This window comes from Acanthopagrus latus, chromosome 15 (assembly GCF_904848185.1).
Source record: "Acanthopagrus latus isolate v.2019 chromosome 15, fAcaLat1.1, whole genome shotgun sequence".
NCBI classification, from domain to species: Eukaryota; Metazoa; Chordata; class Actinopteri; order Spariformes; family Sparidae; genus Acanthopagrus; species Acanthopagrus latus.
In genome coordinates, this window is record NC_051053.1 from 24,800,514 (window position 1) to 24,819,342 (window position 18,829).

At 42.9% G+C, this 18,829-nt stretch overlaps 1 protein-coding gene and 1 long non-coding RNA gene across 3 annotated transcripts in view; one reads left to right on the forward strand and one right to left on the reverse strand.

Annotated features, from left to right (window-relative positions):
* The window catches only part of LOC119033570, a 112,985-nt gene extending 111,501 nt beyond the window's left edge, over positions 1 to 1,484 (forward strand). Inside the window, exons 2-3 of the long non-coding RNA XR_005079297.1 lie at positions 878 to 969; positions 1,115 to 1,484. This is a non-coding gene — a long non-coding RNA (uncharacterized LOC119033570). The remainder of the gene's footprint in view (positions 1 to 877; positions 970 to 1,114) is intronic.
* The window catches only part of cdh11 (cadherin 11, type 2, OB-cadherin (osteoblast)), a 92,983-nt gene that overhangs the window by 33,731 nt on the left and 40,423 nt on the right, over positions 1 to 18,829 (reverse strand). For both annotated transcript variants that reach the window (XM_037123860.1, XM_037123861.1), the window contains exon 2: positions 15,748 to 15,813. The gene's annotated coding sequence lies outside the window, so the exon portion shown is untranslated. The remainder of the gene's footprint in view (positions 1 to 15,747; positions 15,814 to 18,829) is intronic.

An 18,829-nucleotide genomic window follows, 5' to 3' on the forward strand; every position in this document is an offset into this window, starting at 1 on the left:
CTCTGTCTGAATACATGACTCAAGAGTCGCATTAGAATACTGAACAGCATATGTGTGTGTGTGTGTGTGTGTGTGCACTGCTCCCCTGGGCTCATAGCGATGCTGTGAATCCATGAGTCAAGTGTTGGACTTGACTGCTGTGATTCATTGGCCAACATTAGACAGCAGCTAGACCCATACTGTGTGTGTGTGTGTGTGTGTGTGTGTGTGTGTGTGTGTGTGTGTGTGTGTGTGTGTGTGTGTGTGTGTGTGTGTGTGTGTGCGTGTGTGTGTGTGTGTGTGTGTGTGCGTGTGTGTGTGTGTGTGTCACAGAGGTCAGAGCAGTAGTTTTAAAAAGAATGTGGGCTGACGTATCCTCACTGACTGACCAATCACACGTGTTCATCGGTGCGTGAATAAGTCTGACTGTCCACGTTTCAGGATTTAAATATCTAAAAACAACAGAACTTTTTGTTCCTGTGTTGACCCAAATGTTGTCTCTCACACTGCTGGGGGTCTTTTGTTGTTAACGACTGTTTGTGTGTGACTGTGAGATTATCTCGGAACGTTAATCTCTGTGTGCAGCTGATATTAAATTATCAGGTGGTATTAGAGTGAAGTGACACGTTGGGGAAAAAAAACCCAAAAAACTCGTAGTTGATTTTCTTAATTTTCTGAGATTTTATTTTCTGATATTGACCGATAGTTTAGCAGAGAAATCTGTCCTCCAATCTTCATCTTAGGGTACGTAACACCGTGATTAAAAAGTGTTTAACGGAGAATCCTGATCTGAAAGGCAGTGAAAGGTTGTTTAAGTAGGTAAACACGTGTCTCTGTTTGTCATGCTCTCTTTCTTCCTCTCTTTCTCTCCGTTTGTCTCACGCTGTGATCGCTTCAGTCGGTGATTACCTCCGGAACCGCAGAAAAAAACAACAAAGCAAACAGGAGGATTTTGCCATCTGTGAAGGAACAGAGGCAGTTTCTCAAAAGGTCTTTATCCTGTACCTGTTTTCAGTCTGCTCTGCTGTTTCTGCACAATCTAATGTTTTGGTTTTAATATCAATAAATGACCCTAACGGTGTTTCCATTTCAACCACTACGATGCCTTTTACTTATTCTCCGTCTCTATTTGCAGACATGTGGGAGAATTTTCTCTCAGACTCGACCGTTGAGCAACAATGAAGTCTCTTTGGCTCTCTCTCCTTCCTCAACTCCCACTTTGTCTCTGCCTCTCTCGACCCCTCCGTCCTCTCATCCCTCAGCACTCCCTCTGTCGGCTTCTCTGTCACTACTTCTCTCTCTCTCTCTCTCTGCTTGCTGAGCCAAACCTCCGACAGCAGCATTGAAATAACATTGGACAATCTTTGGAGAAAAGAAAAAATATGGACTTAACCCTGCTTTTTTTTTTTTTTTCCTTCCATGCTCCAACTTTCTCTATCTCATTCTCTCTCTCTCAAGGGTTCAGTAGTAATAAAGGTGATTCATTCATGTACGAGTGAGATATATATCCTGTGTGTGTGTGTCTTTTCATTCTACTTCACTCCTGTCTTCACATATTGCCTGTGTCAGGGATGTGAAGGCAAACAGTGGACTTGCTGTACCTTGTCTGCACATTGTGTACAAAGGGAATAATACATACATATGAGAATTAAAGGAGAAGGAAGGAGAGGGTATATTTGTTGTGATTTTTTCCTTATGCAGCCTTGTTCCTTCTCAAATTGGACAAGGCCTTTCAAACACGGGCTTAGTTTGATCTTGAAAATCAAAGATGGTCCCAGATCATCCCCCGCATAAATCTCCAAACCCATTTTTGTTTTTTAAAATTATTTCGCTTTCTCAGGTGATGTTTGGCTCCTGTAAACACTGGCAAAGTTGAGCTTTAACAAAGCACGGCTGCCGTGACTTTACACAACTCTGCTGCTGACTCACATTCTTGGCATGTCTGAACTGACCACAGCGAACATGAAGTGTCCCCGAGCCTCGTAACTAAAGGATTATGTCTGGCGTTAACTAGCCGGCCGACATGAACACAGAATGGATGTAAAATGTGTTGTTTGTTCCCACGGTGCAGCCCGAAGGCGACATTTGTCCCCTCTGTGTTCTCACAGCCACTGTATCATCGTTTGTTCCTGCCACATTGGCGTCATTTGGCAGGGTGGCGAGTCTGTTCTGACATGAACCAAGATGGTGGTACAGCAGGGAATTGTGGGACGCAGCCTCATTCGAACTTGAGCAACGAAATCCCCTCCCGTCACCAGAGGTGGTTAACATTTCTGCAAACCACTGATATGTTGTACACGTCATAATCTATGTACCGTGTTGACATTGCAACATTAATTGGCAAATCACAGACTTTCATATCAAGTGGTGGAGAAGATGGCGATGGAGCTACGGGCAAGATGGCTACCAAGCCAGTGACCACAGTTCAACACTACATTTCAACTTTTGTAAGCATGAAACCACGGGATTCTTTAAGGAAACATCGGGACAACCCGAGCATGTGTTTTAAAGCGAAATAGGATCTTTTCCTAACCCTGACCAGTGCATAAAAATGGCATTGTCAAAAAATAAATTGAAAGTTGGATCTAAAGAAACTTCAAAATAAACTTCCATTGTTAAGAAATGTACAGGTTGGTTTGCAGAAACGTTCATTCTGGTGATTGGTTCGACCAAATCTGACAAAGGAACCCTTTAGGTTGAATTATCCTCATTAACCCATGTAAATGAAATTGACAAGTAAGATCTGACCCTGATAAGATGCACCCAAGGACACCAGAACACATGATTGACTAATTCCCATGAACAAACCTGTGAGCATTCACTGAAACCAAAGCCCCTCCAGCCACTGGACCCCTCGATAACCCCGAACACTATTTGAACCAGATGTGGCGTTTTGTTCCCTGCTTATGCCGGGATGAGAGAAGAGGTCATATGAGGTTTAAAATGAGATTTTTCTTACTGTGCAAATCCAGCCCTACTCTCCAAAACAAATCCCAGAGCTTCTCTGCTGTGGATGCAAAGCTGCAAAGTTTATTCTCTCTTTATTTTATTTTTTTTTTCTTTTAATGTCTGGTTGGATTCATTTCATCCGTCCCTTATCTTGTTAAATCTCTCTTTCCCGAACATGTCACAGAGGAGGACGGGGAGGGAGGGTGAACAGAATAAACGACAAACCAACGGAAATAAACTGAAAAGTAGAGGTCGTGTTCCTGTCCAGCGACTGTCATGAGAATTTTACACAAACTTTTGAGATGCTGCAAAGAACACACGTCATCATTGTTTCCTGTCGGCTGGGTTGAATCAAGGGCATCAGATTTTTTAAAATTAGGTGAAAAAGCAAAGGAAACAAGATTTCCAGTAAAACGTAGTGGCTTGATAAGTACTGCGGGGGACTGTAGGGCCACAGATGAAGAGGCTGAGAGGACAGAGAGAGACACAGAAAACTAAACGGATGACCGACAGACAGCCAGAGAGCAAGACAGTCAGCGTATTAAACTTCACTTCGGGTGTCTCGTTTCGGTGGCCGGCTCTTTGTGGTCTGTTAAAAGCTTAAAAAACAGAGCGGCGCCGAAAACAGACACCCAGCGTTTAGCTCACACCACGAAACCTGAGGCTTAATTGCCTTTCAATTAGAGGAACTAATAGGCCTGTGTGTGCATGTGTGCGTGTGTGTGTGTGTGTGTGTGTGAGTGTGTGTGAGCGTGTGTGTGTGTGTGGTATAGCGATTACAAAGGAACGGCTGCAAAGCGGCAAAGCTTTCTCAGCATTCGCAAAAAAATAGGTATTAATGAGAGCCTAGCAACTGAACGGACCCATGGTTACTGCAGTGTTAGTCTTCGCTGTGTGTGTGTGTGTGTGTGTGTGTGTGTGTGTGTGTGTGTACTTGTGCGTCTGTGCCTGTTATGTGTGTTATGAAATTTGTCGGTGTGCATGGAGTGTGTGCTGATTCCTGTTAAAGCCATTAGTGAAATTCAAGTGCTAATTACCACCCACAAGACCCCACGTCTGCTGTTTACACACAAACACACACACCCCCAACACACACCCACACACACAGTTTGTTACTGTACTAATTTCTTTAATCAACCACATTTTAACGCCATTAGTATCCTTTTACATCAAAGGGACTGAGTATCTTGGGCGATCTCATGCTGTTTATCGTCCAGAACGTGGAGGTAAAAAATATTCAGAAATTCAGTAATTATGGAATCTGATCAACTTGCAGTCTGTTTTTATGCGATTTGTTATCCTTCGTCAGCATTTTGACTTTGTCAGACGGTGGAACTTGTGGAAGGATGACTTAATGATTTGCCTTTCGCCTCGACCAAATGCAGGACGAAGCCCAGTCAAAGGTACGTGACTTCACTGACCACGATCACTGACTTCGATAAGACTGTGGTTTTGCGGTGGTGCGGTGAAAAAAGGTGGCTTGTTATTCATCGCTCTCTAAAGGTAATGCACTTTGTGTCGCGCCACTTGGATAGGTTTTAGATGGAGAGAAGAGTCTGAAGAGGATCAGTTTCCTCAGCGAAGCAGATTTCTTTCCTCTTGGGAGACACAAAAGCATCAAGCGATTCCCTCGTGGGGAAGAGGGCAAAAAAAATCATCCTAAGTGAATATGGACTCACTTTGCTTGAAAGCAGTAAACACAATTAGTTTCTAGCGTTGTGGTCCTTGGAGAATAGTTTGGAAGCAGCTCAGTGATTCCCAGTTGACCACAAGCACAGAGAAAAAAAATAATCCGGCAAGTCTTTGTTGATATAGACAGATCACTTCTTGTAATTGTTGTTTAGTCTTTGGAAATAATGACTCATACTGAAACGATTTGGGCGATTTTGTAGGTGAGCGCAACCTTTTTAAACAACGCTAGTGGGCCCTGCTTTGAATTCGCAGAAAGAAACTAGAGTTAACTTTTCCAACATTGCTATCAGAAGAAATGGGAAGAGGAGGGATCATTTAATTAATCCCCCTCATTGGAAATGCAGTGTTGTTTGCTGAACAAAAAAAATGTTGTGACGAGCTATGCAAATCTGAAACAATGCTAAGTACACAAAGCTGTTATCGAAGACGAACAGTGTGTTGACAGCGCGCACAAACTTTGTTGCGCGCAGCTAACTAGCACCTAATTAACGCCGCCATTGTTGTGTTTGGGGAGTCTAGTTCACACCCAGAGCTAATTTATTCAGCTTAAAGCACTTTATTCCGTAAAAAATAAACTCAGTTTACATGTGTATTTCTGTTTTGCTCATTTTTTTTAGTGGCATCCTCAATTACTGAGAATCACACTAATTTGTATGGAAATAATATGCAATTGGTGGCAAATTATGTGCAATCAGAACAATTCTCTCTGCTAACGAGACAGAGATGGCTTTTTAAAATCATTTGGCGAACATGTTCCATTCAATCGATTTGAGAACCGATATTATTTCCTGTGTACGTCGCTGGGAACTTTCTTCACCTTTCATAAAGACAGCTGCCTCATCATTTTTACACATCATTTAATCAAAGGATTGTTTGCAAAAACACAAAACAAGTATTTGCAACATGGAGAGAGTTGTAATTATGGTTAAACTAATTAAAGTTTGAAGCAACAAAATGTAAACTCCTGAATAAAGATGGTTAACGAATCCAACAGATAGCAAGATGGTGAATTGTTGAGTCTCATTCCCAACTTGTCAGACACTTGGAGTAGATCGTTCCGGTCCAAAGTGTCAGTATTTGAGGAGTTGGGAATGAGACTCAACCATCAACTAGCTTTCAAATTGGACCTTTAGCTGTTAGAGTCTCATCCTCAGATCAGCAAATGCTGAAGCTTTTGGTTAACAGCTCGGCTCGGATGCCAACCTGAAGTGTCCATATTTGGGAACTTGTACCATAACCGAAGGTAAAGGACTTCTGCATTGTAAGCATTCGCAAACCTCAAGCTCTGACAGTTAATTTGGGGAAAGAAAAATAAGTTTTGAGTGCAATCAAACATAATGAAAACACAAACAATGGCTGTAATGAGGTGAATTACTTCAGCGGGGCTCGTCACTCTGCTGTTTTCCCTGATTTGGCTCCCTTCAATCCTGCAGGAAATCCTCTGGGCTTAAAACAAGCTGATGACCGAACCAATCAGCTCTCTGTGTTCCCTCCAAATGAGCAGCCGAAATAGACAGTGGAACAACAGACGAGCTGATGAGAAACAGTTAAGCTGGAGGGCGAAACAATGCAGCTCCAATTAGCCTGCTGACCGCTGTTTATTGGCCATTGGCCTGCATGGGAATGCCTCCGTCGCTGGCCTCAACTTTGTGACTATTAGGCCTTTCACTCCCGACAATTGGACAGACGAACTCCACATTAGGGACTCTCGCAGTTAATTATGACGCGCAATCTCCGAAAATGGCCGACAGTACAATTAGAAATGTGAAAATTAAAAACGGGCAATGTTGTGTAAAAACACGGTACTAACTATGTTAGAATTGACTTTGGTTAAATGGAAAGATTGTGAGCGAGGTCCTTAATTAACCAACACTTTAATTATTCTTCTATTGCTCCTTCTTTTCTCTTCCTCCCTTTGTTTTCTTTCTCCCACTCTCTCTCTCCGTATATCTCTCATCTGTTTTTTCCTCTTTTTCTTCTTTTTTTTTCTGTCACAGTCCAGCAGGATCCGTCGCAGCAATTATAGCTGTGCATTACAGCGTTAGAATGACTCTGTAATTACAGCGGAGCGCAACGAGAATATACTTAGGGATGGGAAATGAAAATGGATAATCACACGGCGCTGCACAACATCACAGGTTTGTGTTTTTGTGTGTTCCATTTGTACTTTTTTCATCTCTCTCTCTCTTTGAGGAGAACAGCTCATGACCCTCAGAAGCAAAAAAAGAAAACGTCCAGTCTTCTTTTCCCCTCGTGTGTGTACGTATCCATGCACAGTTAATGAATGAAGCGCTTCAAAAACAACTCTCTGAAGACATCTGCGGCGGTTCAGAGGTCACAGTCGCGTACACACTCCATCGCGAGAGATTCATGACACCGTCAGCGCACCTTTTAATCTGAGAGATAAAAAGACAGATGAGCGCGACGGGAGACGTGCCAAGAGAAACACGCAGAGAAGAAGGGGATAGTGGTGGGAAGAGGATGCTGCTTAATCACGGCACTAAAAAACACCCAATGCCTTGGAAAAGAAACGGGGGGAGGGTGGAAAGTTTGAGGAATTTATGCTATGGAAAAGAAAGACCTGAGACCTTCGATGCCTTTTTGCTCACTCTGTCTTTCTCTCTCTGCTTCTGTGTGTGTGTTTGTGTGTGTGTGTGTGTGTGTGGTTTTGGTCTATAGCCCCTGAGGGAGGGAGAAAGAGCGAGAGGTGGGGGGGCAGGAAACGGTGGCGTCTGGAATTGATTTGAGGCTAAAGGAAAAATAAAATACTTCAGATTCTTAAAGGCTCGGGGAGCAGGGGCAGATGACCGCAAAAGAAATGAAGAAAGGTAGGAGGGACGGGAATGAAGAGAGAGAGGGAGAGAGGCCACAGAACCACAGGAAAAAAATGAAATAAAAAATGGTGGTCAGGATATAAAGCAAACATATATAAGGGTTTATACTTCTGCAATAAAGTCTGTCAGCTTGCCATAAGCGCTCTGTGGCCGGATCTCGCGTGTGTGCCTCTTCAAATATGCACAGAGAGGTTAGAGAGGCTGCATGACATTGAGATTCGTCTGCTCGGGCCAAAATTCTGTGTCTTTGTGTGCGGAGCTGCTGTGGACTGTTGACAGAAAAACAAAAGTTGAAGACGGATTCGAGGGACGGACAGACGACTTTATATTCAAGGCATGAGATGGTCCCCCCTAAAAAATATCAGCTCCTGCACCTATTCTTGCAGCGGCGCTGGTCGGTGATTGAAGCGACATGCAGGAATATGAATTAGTCACTTTGTCACAGTTACCTGCAGAGTGATAACAGCAGCTTCAAGGTGCAGAAGTGTAATCCAGGTGTAGTATAAGAGTAGAGCAGATACACACTGGCCATTTTCCTCTGATGTTTACGCTCAGGGTGGGAAGCTGAAATGTTAGGATAATGATCTGCTGCTTTATGTCGTATTAAACGTCAAATCACCGTTTCCTGATTGATCGACAACTAAAAATGCTATGGGTAATGAACATATGGAGGGGCATTTATAGGTAAAACAGCATAATCCATTAGCTACCGTTGGCATTCAACCACTTTTAAGCTAACATTACAGTTTGATTACATCCTGTGCTTTTCACTTCCAGCCTCGATTAAGTGTCCAAGATGTAAGCTGATATTTAATGATTAACTACAGACTATTTTAAGGTGTTAATGGAAATTGATTCAGATATCTTCTGATCATCACCACATTTGGTACCATAAATATGAACCATGAACAAAAATATAAATGTTGGTTTGGTTATCATTTACTGTTAGTCCATTATCGGTTACCAGACCTCTGAAGGCGTTGGACTCATTCTTTTCAGTGCTGAAAGTGAAAATAGATATGAAGAAGAAGAGGAATGGAGAAGTCGGCAGCAGATTCTTTGATGGAGAGCTGGAGTGAAGGGAAGATGAGGAACAGGAGGCGAGGAGAGTAACTTGAGACGCTGCTGCAGAGGCTTGAGATTCACTTTAAAACCTGTTTCACACTACAGCTGTGAATCTGTTTATCTTCTATCCCGTGTGAAAGCACCTCGATCACCACGCATGTAGGAAGTGTTTCTGGACAAGAGGATCCAAACTGAGCTGAACCATGAACGCAGCGAACAAATAAAAAACAACTTACCAATGAAATTGACAGAAAGCCTTTAAATATGTTTGTTTTTTTTAACTGTATGAACACTGAGTCCTTAAAAGTATTCTTAAAAACCATGTTGCAAGCAAGTGAGCAGTAACAGGTCAGATGTTCAGGAATTAACACAGTCAGTCATGCGTGCTTTAAAAATAACCAAAACAAACAAGTCTACGAGGGAGTTTAAACGGGAAAAAACTCTATAATCTGTTGAATGTGTTGCCGTGCCAGAACACTGCTGCTGTAAAACCTCCGATCTGGCACCCGTTCTTAAATCAACCTTCATTTCAGCCTTTTTTTATGAGAAAAATGTGAATTACTACGCTGCGGAGGGGCCAGCGAATGCGCCATTAACCGATCAGCAGGAAGCTCATTCATCTTATTAGCAAAGCTCGTTAAACCGACCGCAACAATGATGAGCGCTCTTGTGTGTTATTGGCCCCGTGCAACAGTCACGCAGCTGCCAAAAAGACAGCGGCAGATGGAGGAGAAAAGAAGCAGGTAAAAAAGAATTTATGCTGACTTCAAGTCCCGAACAAACAAGTGGAATTACGAGGAGAAACAAATAATGGATGATGATGTTGATCAACTTTAATCGATTCACTGACGCGGAGGAAACAAAAAGAGCCAGAGCGAGGGATTTGTGTCCAGCTAGGTTAGCGTTGTGAGCTCAGCGAGTCTGTTCCGACGCGATGAATAGAGACTAAAGATATTAGAATATGAGACAGAAAGAGAGAGAGAGAGAGAGAGAGAGATATCAAGGGGAGGCTGAGAGGATAGGAGGTGGAAATCCTCTTTTTTTTCTCCTTTCTTCCCCATAGAGAAATGAGAGAGTTAATCCCCGGGAGCTTACATTTGTTTTTTTCTCTCTCTGTATCTGTCGGCATTTCAGATTCTCTGCCTTCTGACATTCTCCCTGCTCCCTCCTGATCTTCACGTTTCCGTCCCTCTCAACTCTCTTTGTTTTTACTGCTTTCAGCCTGCATCCCTTATTTCTTCTCCCCTTCATGTCGGTCCCCTTGTTGAATTCCCCTCTGTCGGCCGATTCTCCATCTTTCTCCCTCCCTCGCAGGGGGTTTATGGGTTTATGATGCATGGTAATCTCAGCGCAAACACATTTATCTGCTCATTCTTTATCTTTCTCTCGCTCACTCTTTTCTTATTCCTTGTTGCTCAGCAGGGCTCTGAGCTGCCTGATGATGCTTATAGGATATTTACATTTGATTTCCTGCACGCGGAACAGAGCTGCATGTATGGACCGGCGAACAAAAGAGGGCAGAGCAGAGCAAAACGGCGCGATGAGATGCAGAACGGAGAACAGAGCAAAGAAGAACTGAACGTGGAGGAACAGAGCAGCAAATACAAATTCAGAGCGCAGCGCTGCAGATAAAGGCCAACGCACAGCAGAGGAGAATTAAAATGAAATCCATGAAAGGTCTGCGTGTTGGAAGAAGGAAGAACACTGTTGTCAGATCTTCAAAATGAAACAAAGAAATTCAAATTTATGAGAAAAGGAAAATCTATCTAGACATCCACGTGTAATGGTTCAGCCATGTTTTGAAAAGCAATAAAAAAAACATTTGGGTCACAAATTATTGGTTTTCTGACTTCTTATAAAAATCCAGTGCAGGTGGCTTTGTGGCTTGGTTGATCAAGCCAAACCTGTAATCTCATATTGGAGGATAACTCCACATCTTTCGTCCCTCTGAGTGCCTCCGAAAAAGCAATTTCCCTCCATTCAGAAAATGCCATTTTCTCCCCGTAAGCTCTCAAATTAAACATCGTCACCAAAGATCTCATCACTGTTCCCAAAGCTCGCGTCGTCACCTGCGTAGCTGTTTTCATAAGCCAACATCCAGGACAGATTTTGACACGAAATCAGAGTGCAACAGAAAAGTGAGACTTAGTTGGGTCACCCTGTTTGCCAAATGATGGTGTGGTTGTCAGGTAGGCATCAAAAATGAAAACATGAGGGAAAATATTAGATCAACACAACAACCTGATTCACTGACAAAAGTTTCATAAAGAAATCCAAAGCGCAGCTGATCGTCTGTGAGGTGTCTGTCCTTCCTCTTCTTTGTGGTTACAAAGTGTTTTTCTGGTGTGGCATTTCAAGATTGTTGGGTATTAGAGTTCATATTTTCCAGCTGCCATTTTAATTGGCCAATCTCCGAAGGTGCCCAGGGCATCAATCGGAAAAATGTCAGTGACATTCAGTCGTAAGTTTTTTTTAATTTAATGTCAGTGTTGGCTCTCTAACGGAGGGGTGGGGGAGGATTTCAAATTGCTAGATGTTTCTTGAAATGAGACTGCAATTTTGCCATTTTGTGAGCGTCAGTCGACACAATACGTCCATCATCGCTCACATGCAGACGGCTGTCCCATCCTCACTTTGGAATTTGAGTGCTGCAGAGAATGAATCTAAAGCTGAACGAGTCCGTCTTTGAAAAAAAAAAAAAAAATTCTGATGTAATGTTCTCCGCACTCGGTTTGAGGCATTAAGCTGATGCTCTTATTCAGAAAGGTCGAAAAAAAAAAAAAAAAAAGAAAAGGCTGAGTGCAAGAGTAGTGTAAGCTTTAAACCACCGCATTGCAAATATTACAAAAGACATCCACGGACGCATCAAAGCCACCGTCAGCGTCCAGACGGCATTTGTAGTGACACGCTTCTGTTACCCTCGAATGATCCCGGAGGAGTGATGGCAGCTCGAGCAGGCGGCCGTTTTTATCCGAGAAGCCTCCATTAAAAGATTGATGTTTTTCAAAGATGCCCGGTACGTAGCCTCTCGCCACTTTTCTGATGATTCATCCACCCGTCACCCGCTTACCAACAGCTCAGTCTGACTGCAGCTTAAAAAAAAACAAAAACAGCCTTTTTGTCATTTAAGTGGACCGACAATCAACAGGTTGCTAATGCTAATGAGCGTCTGCAGCTAATTAATCACGCGCACTGTCGGTTTTTATTGCAACTCCGGCCTCACAACATCCACGAGTACACAAGCAATAAATACCCGACATCCAATATCCGAATAAGACGGCGTCAGGTGATGGATGTGGATCAGTGCAGCTGTGGAAAAAAAACACCTCAAATCTCTAATTAAGTTACGATCGGACCAATCGTATTCAAACAGGTGGAATCAGAACCAGAATGGTCTGCTGGATTTGTGTTTGTACCGAAAAGATCAGAAATGGTCAAGTTTTTTTTTTTTCCATTTCATTTGGTTTAATTTAGCTTTTATCTGCCTGCTTTTCAGCTCCTGACATGTAAATTTAGTTCGTAACAGTTTCAAAGAGAAAACGGCCTCGGATCAGTCGGAGAGCTCAGGCGGTTTTTCGAGGGTTTTTAAACTGACTGTCACTGGAGCGGCTCGCTGGACTTGGAGAATAATTTAATCACATGGAAGCTGTTCAGTGTGTGTGTGTGTGTGTGTGTGTGTGTGTGAAGCTGGGCGGGGAAGGGCAGCGTCTTCAAAACTCTCCACAGGTTTCTCAGAGTATTTTTATTGATGTGTGCTTTTCTATATCTAGACCTCAATCAGTCAGACTGCTGGGTAATCAATACTGGTAGAGGGCATTAAAACTCACACCATGTGTGTTTGTGTAAATCCCCTGAGAAGGAATCGTCTCCTCTCTAATTCCTGCACCTTATCTCTCCTGCCAGACACCCATCAGTGTCACATTTTTAAAGATATATGAGTCTGATAGTTAACGAGTTTTAGCGACATTTTCCTACTCCACGTTCAGCTCTTGAGGAAAAAAAAAAGGTTTATCGGGGCCTGTGTTGCACCTCCACCGACTTTATGTGTTAATCATATACAGGAAACTGCTGTACCACGCATTTTCTGCATATTGTGTTAACATTCACGGCCATGTTTTTGCAAATGCCAGACATTTTTCTTTAGGTTGAGAAAATAATTTCCAGCTACCAGCGTGACATTCAACAGAGCTTGATCTCTGGCTGGTTTACTTTTTAAAGACGTTTTGTAATTTAAAGACTTTCAATCAAAACTCATCTTTTAAGAGCAAAAGTGTCCTTTTAAAACATCCATCGCAACTAGGGTCCCCGTCCATGTTGAAATCATGTTTTTTCTCTCGCTTACACAATCAACGCTTGATTATGAAGCCCCACAACTGATAAATAACATCCTCTACGACAATCGTTGTGCTCCAGACTTGGAACAACTACAGACAAACGCACAAGTAACAAGGCACATACGCTGAGAGAAGCGATTGTGACCCGGTTGACCCACTTTTTGAGGCACAAGTGTCTTACACACTGAATATCAGATCATTAGAAGATCAAAATGCTGTTTTTTTAAATTTTTTTTTAATTTTTGGCAGAAGCACACAATCGTTTCAGGGGAATTCTCACTTCAATATCTCATTTTGGAAATCATTGCACTGCAGCTACACTCAGTCTGCAGCCATGCCGCTGTAAGCATTACATTTGCTTTCGTTAACATAATGCAAAAATCTGCATTCAAGTCAGATAATTACGCTGTATACATGGTGTGCATGCAAACAAAGCCACAGTGGAAATGTAGCAGCAGAGGAGCTTCTTCCGTCTGAGAGAGTTGTGGACTTATTCTTGACATTTCTTCTGTAACTACCGTGATGACAAGTGTGTCTCACTGAACCTGGAGCTGGCGTGCCGAGGATTGCAGCTAAAGTTTTGCAGCGCCGCCGCCAGACAAGATTAATTCTCCCGAGCCTCAAGCTTTTGGCCGAGGCAGAGCTCTGTGCTCGGAGGTGCCTGTGCGCTGAAATGGAGCGTAATTTGGAAACTTTCTCCTCGTTTCATGGAAACACAACAAAACGAACAGAGAGAATGGATGCTCGTCCTAATGTCCTCCTGCTGTCACTGTGTGTGTGTGAACTTGCTATTCACTGAAATAACTGAGGAACATAGCCCCAGGGTGGCCACATGCACAAACACACACACACACACGTACACATACACAGACACACACACACATAAACACACAGGACGATGAATTTGTTGCTTTCTTTTGGCAGCGAAAAGGAGAAGGTGCTAATCAGAGAGAGAGAGGAGAGAGGGAGGGGTGATGTGACCTGAGACCGCTTCAGATAAGCACTTTTGTTCCATTTCTCTCTCTTTCCACACACACACACACACACACACACACACAGGATGTCTTTGTCGGTCTCGCCAGCCGCTGAGTTGTCGTGGTGACAGAAGAGGTCATCTGGATGAATGCGGCCTATTATGGGGATATGTGCTCAGATCTCGGTTTGGAGGTCAAAAGGTTAAACATCCAATCAGCGCACGGCCTCGCCAAACCCCTTTTGAAAACCAAGAATCATAATAAGTTACGAGCGGAATCAATAGATGTCAATGAGGAGACGTCTCGCAGGCGACCTCAGAGTTTAATCCAGATGGAGGAAGAAGCTCGAGTCTTCGTTTAATGTCTCGCTAATGTGAGTTTTTGAAGGACAAACACTTTAGCCTGCGATTACTGATCCTCCTTATCGGTATCTTTAAATTCATGGAAACATCTATTGACGGCTGGATGGGAGAACATTATTTACACCTCCGGACAGATGCAGGATCAATTGGATACATGCTATTGGTGAATGGATTGATTGATAGGTGGCAGGAAAAGACAGATAACGTGCTTGTGCATTTAATATAGAGTCTAATTACTCTAATGCACACAGCATACTGATTCATTTAAGTCCAATATACATCTGGAGTCTGATGGGATTGGCACTGATTGGCCGATGCGATGCCTGGTTAATGAAAAGTTAATTGTGACCGATACATACATAGACATACATTGATACTCATCGTAGTCGTGTGTTGGTCCTCAGGTGGAATTAAGTAATATAAGCTTCCTAATCATGATATGGATTTCAGTCTGTGGTGCTTGAACACATGATGTGTAATAACGTCACGGTGACTTTGAGTCCAGTGTGTCAGATTTTGTGGTGTCATGGGTTGTACCACTCATCTCACTTTCCCCTTTGGTGGCCAGAGCCCGTCCTGGTCTTCTGTAGAAACATGGCCTCTCTTGCTGTCTGCTGTCATGCAGAACGTTTTCTGATTTTTGTTAATAACCATTTGATTGAAGTTTTCCTCTCACTGACCACAACTGTGATCATCCCTGGAAACATGATTATCATCTTCAGGTGATCATACGCTAATGTAAACATCATAATAAATATTATATGAATTTTCTGCCACTTGATCCCACTCAGTCCTGCACACTGGCCTTTAATGAAAATGTACAGTGATTTGTTTTCCCTGTCTGTTCGGCTCTCTGCGAGTCGCTCTACCTATTTGTCTTTTTCCAGTTTCCAGCCTGCAGTTGAAGGATTACAATGTGCTGTTCTGAAATCGGCTCGTCAGCCTGCCAGCCACTGATAAGCACACTCGGGATCGATTAGATCTGCCTTTAATCTATTCAACTTTTTTTTTCCAGGCGAAAGGAAAAAAAAAATGCTTAGTATGGGAGATGTGAGGTGTACGATATGGTGACTTTGGGTACGCGTGCCCAGAGGGCAAATGGGTTGTAAGCTACATTTTTCAGGCATGAGATCATGTTAAATATGCATTCTTACAAGTCCCCTTTAACAAGCTGCTGCAGGCAAACACGAGCTAAACAATTCAGGAAAATTTCCTATTAAGCGTGAAGGACAGAGATCAGTACAGAGAGAGACGGAGGCAGGAACAGAGGAATGCCATTAGGAAGACAGGAAGCGAAGACAAACAACGAAATATCATGAAAGCACAAAGCAAAGAAAGAGCGAGTCAAAGAATTCCAGATAAAACTCTCAGAGAGAAAACAGTGCACTTCGACTAATCACTCTGAGCCGCTCGCCATCTCTCTGAAAGAGACGCAACCGGTTTAACAGAATGCTAAACAGGCTGTTGGCGCCTGATGTGTCGGCGCCGATCCACGGCTCGTTTGATTCCACACACAAACACACACACACAGGAAAAAAAGAAAAATGGCAGAACGCACCTTTAGCTCATTACTGGGGCCGAAGACGTTGAGGGTTTTCTCCTCTGCACGGCGACACAGATCTGCCTGAGAGAAGGAGGAGAGGAGAGTTTAGATTAATCACATGTAGGAAGTCGTGTTTATTGTGGAGAAAAAGGGTTCAAAGACATCATACATTATGTGATTATGGCGTAATTGGATATGTTACGTCTCATAATTGAATGTACAGCGTGTCTCATTATGTTGTGCATGTAATTAGCAGTGGATGGAGCGAGAGGAGAGATGTGCATCTTCAGGAACAAACATACAAGAAGTTCAGCTGCACAGAACACAGAACACTGCGAATTTTAAACATCAGCAAATTCCCAAACAAGCCTCTAAACACATGCAAAGCTGTCAGACTGTGTTTCCAAACCTCCTTTCTCAACCTCTGGTAATAGATTTCTAGGTTTAAAAAAATGTTTTCAGGCCATTAACTGCATCAACAAAGACAGCAGCAGCAGCAGGGCGAGGGCTCCAGCAGAGATCTGGGACTTTTCAAACCGTGTTCACGCTGCCCTCGCTGTCTTCTCAAATTTATTGCATTTCAACCCTGCACTGTAGAAACACAGTTCTCAAGTGAGTAAAATATACAGACTTTTTTTTTCTTTCCATTTGTTGATATAGTCGGTACTGTTGTAAGTTGCAGGTTCCATTGCAACTCTGATTTCCCTGATTTCTCTCAGTTTGCATCGCACACGGACAACAGAAGATAAGATAAAAAAAAAACCTACAACTCACAACTTACAACTTAAAACTTTGATGAGTTAAAAAGTCTCTTCAAAATGTTGTCTATCTCAACCAGAGGTCGCAGCAAAACAAATCTAGCTTTAAATATTAAATGTTAGTCTTAGAACAGAGGTGGTGTCGCTACATCTTTTTTTAATGAGCGGCTGTCGTGACGAGATGAGATTTAATCATAACAAGTATGATTCAGCCTGTGCTACTGATGCATTATTGCTCTGAAACTATTCAATAAAAACGCAGAAAAAAAACATTGCGTGGCGTCGTTTGACATTATTTCACAGAGATGAATGGTCCGGGTTGTTTTGAAAGTACTTTTATTCGGTATTCTGGGGCGAGTGTGGTGTTACCAGTTCGCTCACAGTGGAATGAAGCTCGGGGGGCTGCAAACAAACTTCAGCTGCACTTTTTCTTTAGTGGTTGTATAACTGCAGCGCTGCGGTCCAAGGTGTCCTGTCTTTCACCTCGTCCATTATTTACATACGTGAGGACAGCTAATGTGCTCCCGCTTCCAGTGCACACAGTGGGACTTCAGATGTGAGCAGAGGTACAGTAAAGTGTGCTCAAGGACACTTCAGGCAACCGAGGCGCTTTGTTTTACGGGACGCCGTCTCTAACTGGAGAGTCGGCCAGGTAAACATCGGCTTTAAATAACCAGCTACTGTTATGCAACGGTCGCCTCACTGTTGCTATGAAAGCCAATGTCACAAAACGTCTGTGTACAGCAATATGTGGCAGACGTTAAAGGTCATTTTCTGATCACTCTCATGCCGATGGAACGTTTTGTCGTCCAGGAAGCGTTTCTGGAGCTTCACAGCAGAACGACTGACGCAGATGGATCTTACATCTCGTCCATGTTAGAGTAATATTTCTTCTTTGAAACGGGCGCACATAGCCTCTTGAAATGAATTTGGGATCCAGGGGTTCCAGACACTTCAGCTGCAGTACTGCTTTAATGTGAAGAACCAGAAATGTATCACTAACTACACAACTTCAATGGACTTCACTAACTTTCCCATTAGCATTGTTGCCGGTACATGATGACACAATTTTCCTTCATTGGTGACCTCATCCTTCAAGACATGTGTCAAGTGTCTGGAGCAGGACACACACACACTGCACTGATTGAAACCGAGGTAGCTCGCTGATGGTTTTTCTTTTAAAGTCTGAGTCAAGTCCCGAAGATTACTGGACTTTAGAATTGGTCACAAATGGGTTTTGAGGACATTTGTAAGCCGCTGCCTTTATGTTCTCACCCCCAGATCACCTGAGGCTGTGTCTGGGCGGCCTGATGAACAGGACATGTGCTCACCTCCATCGGTAACTACCAGCGAGAAGCCCTTGAGCAAGCTACTTAACCCGGGCCCTGTCCCGGTGGAGCGGTTCCAGGGTCTGCAGTGGTGCTGAGTGGCTGTACAGAGCAGCTCCCCTGTGTGAGTGTGAAGCGTGGCGTCGCTGCAACGAAAATGTGTAATTTGTGCCGGCTTTCACCGGGTGAATAAGGCTAAAATAACAGAAGAAAGCAGCTCAGTAACATAAGATTTTTTTTTATTTTACTGAATGTGTTCCCTTCCATCTAGTAATTATGTGGGTGTGATGGAACATGAGTGAAGAGACGAGGAAAAAAATAGTGCGAGGGAGCTATTTCATAACGACGTAATGGCTAAATATCAAAAGGCCAAAAAAACTGCCTTTATCTTCTGTGCCACATTTCTTTTATCCACATCTTTATAAATGTGCAGTGAGAGATCACACAGCTCCGAGGACCGAGACTCCGCAATAATTAACCTCACATCCGTTTTTTTGCAGTAACTCAAGATCAGAGCCAGTAGCTTGAGCTGAAAAGATTCTGGCAAGAAATGAAATGTATTTTTTTTTTTCTTTTTTTCCATACCAGCAGCGGAATAGGATGAAGATTTTGACGTTTTTTTCAACTTGAAATTTTAAGACGCGTCACATGACGGCACCTGAGACGTTTCCAGCGTGACGTCCAACACATGATAGCTGACACATGTTGAATTAACATCGATTGCGTTTAATTGCTTCGGATCCTGTTCGGGGATTTCCTGGGAAATGATGTTTTCAGACACAATTTTTATTCGGTTCTGTGCGAACAAGTTGTCTTCAGACTCAAACAGTTTAATAAAACCGCAGGGACTTTTTAATAACGTAATATTTGCACTACATGTGAAACCCAAAAGGCTTTACAGAACAATGAGTGTTTCCCCCTTTTTAAATATCTAATTAACGAGAAAAAATGTGTTAACTTGTGTGCGTTAGAAAGAAAACAACAGCAGAAGTGCAATCATAATTTACAGCA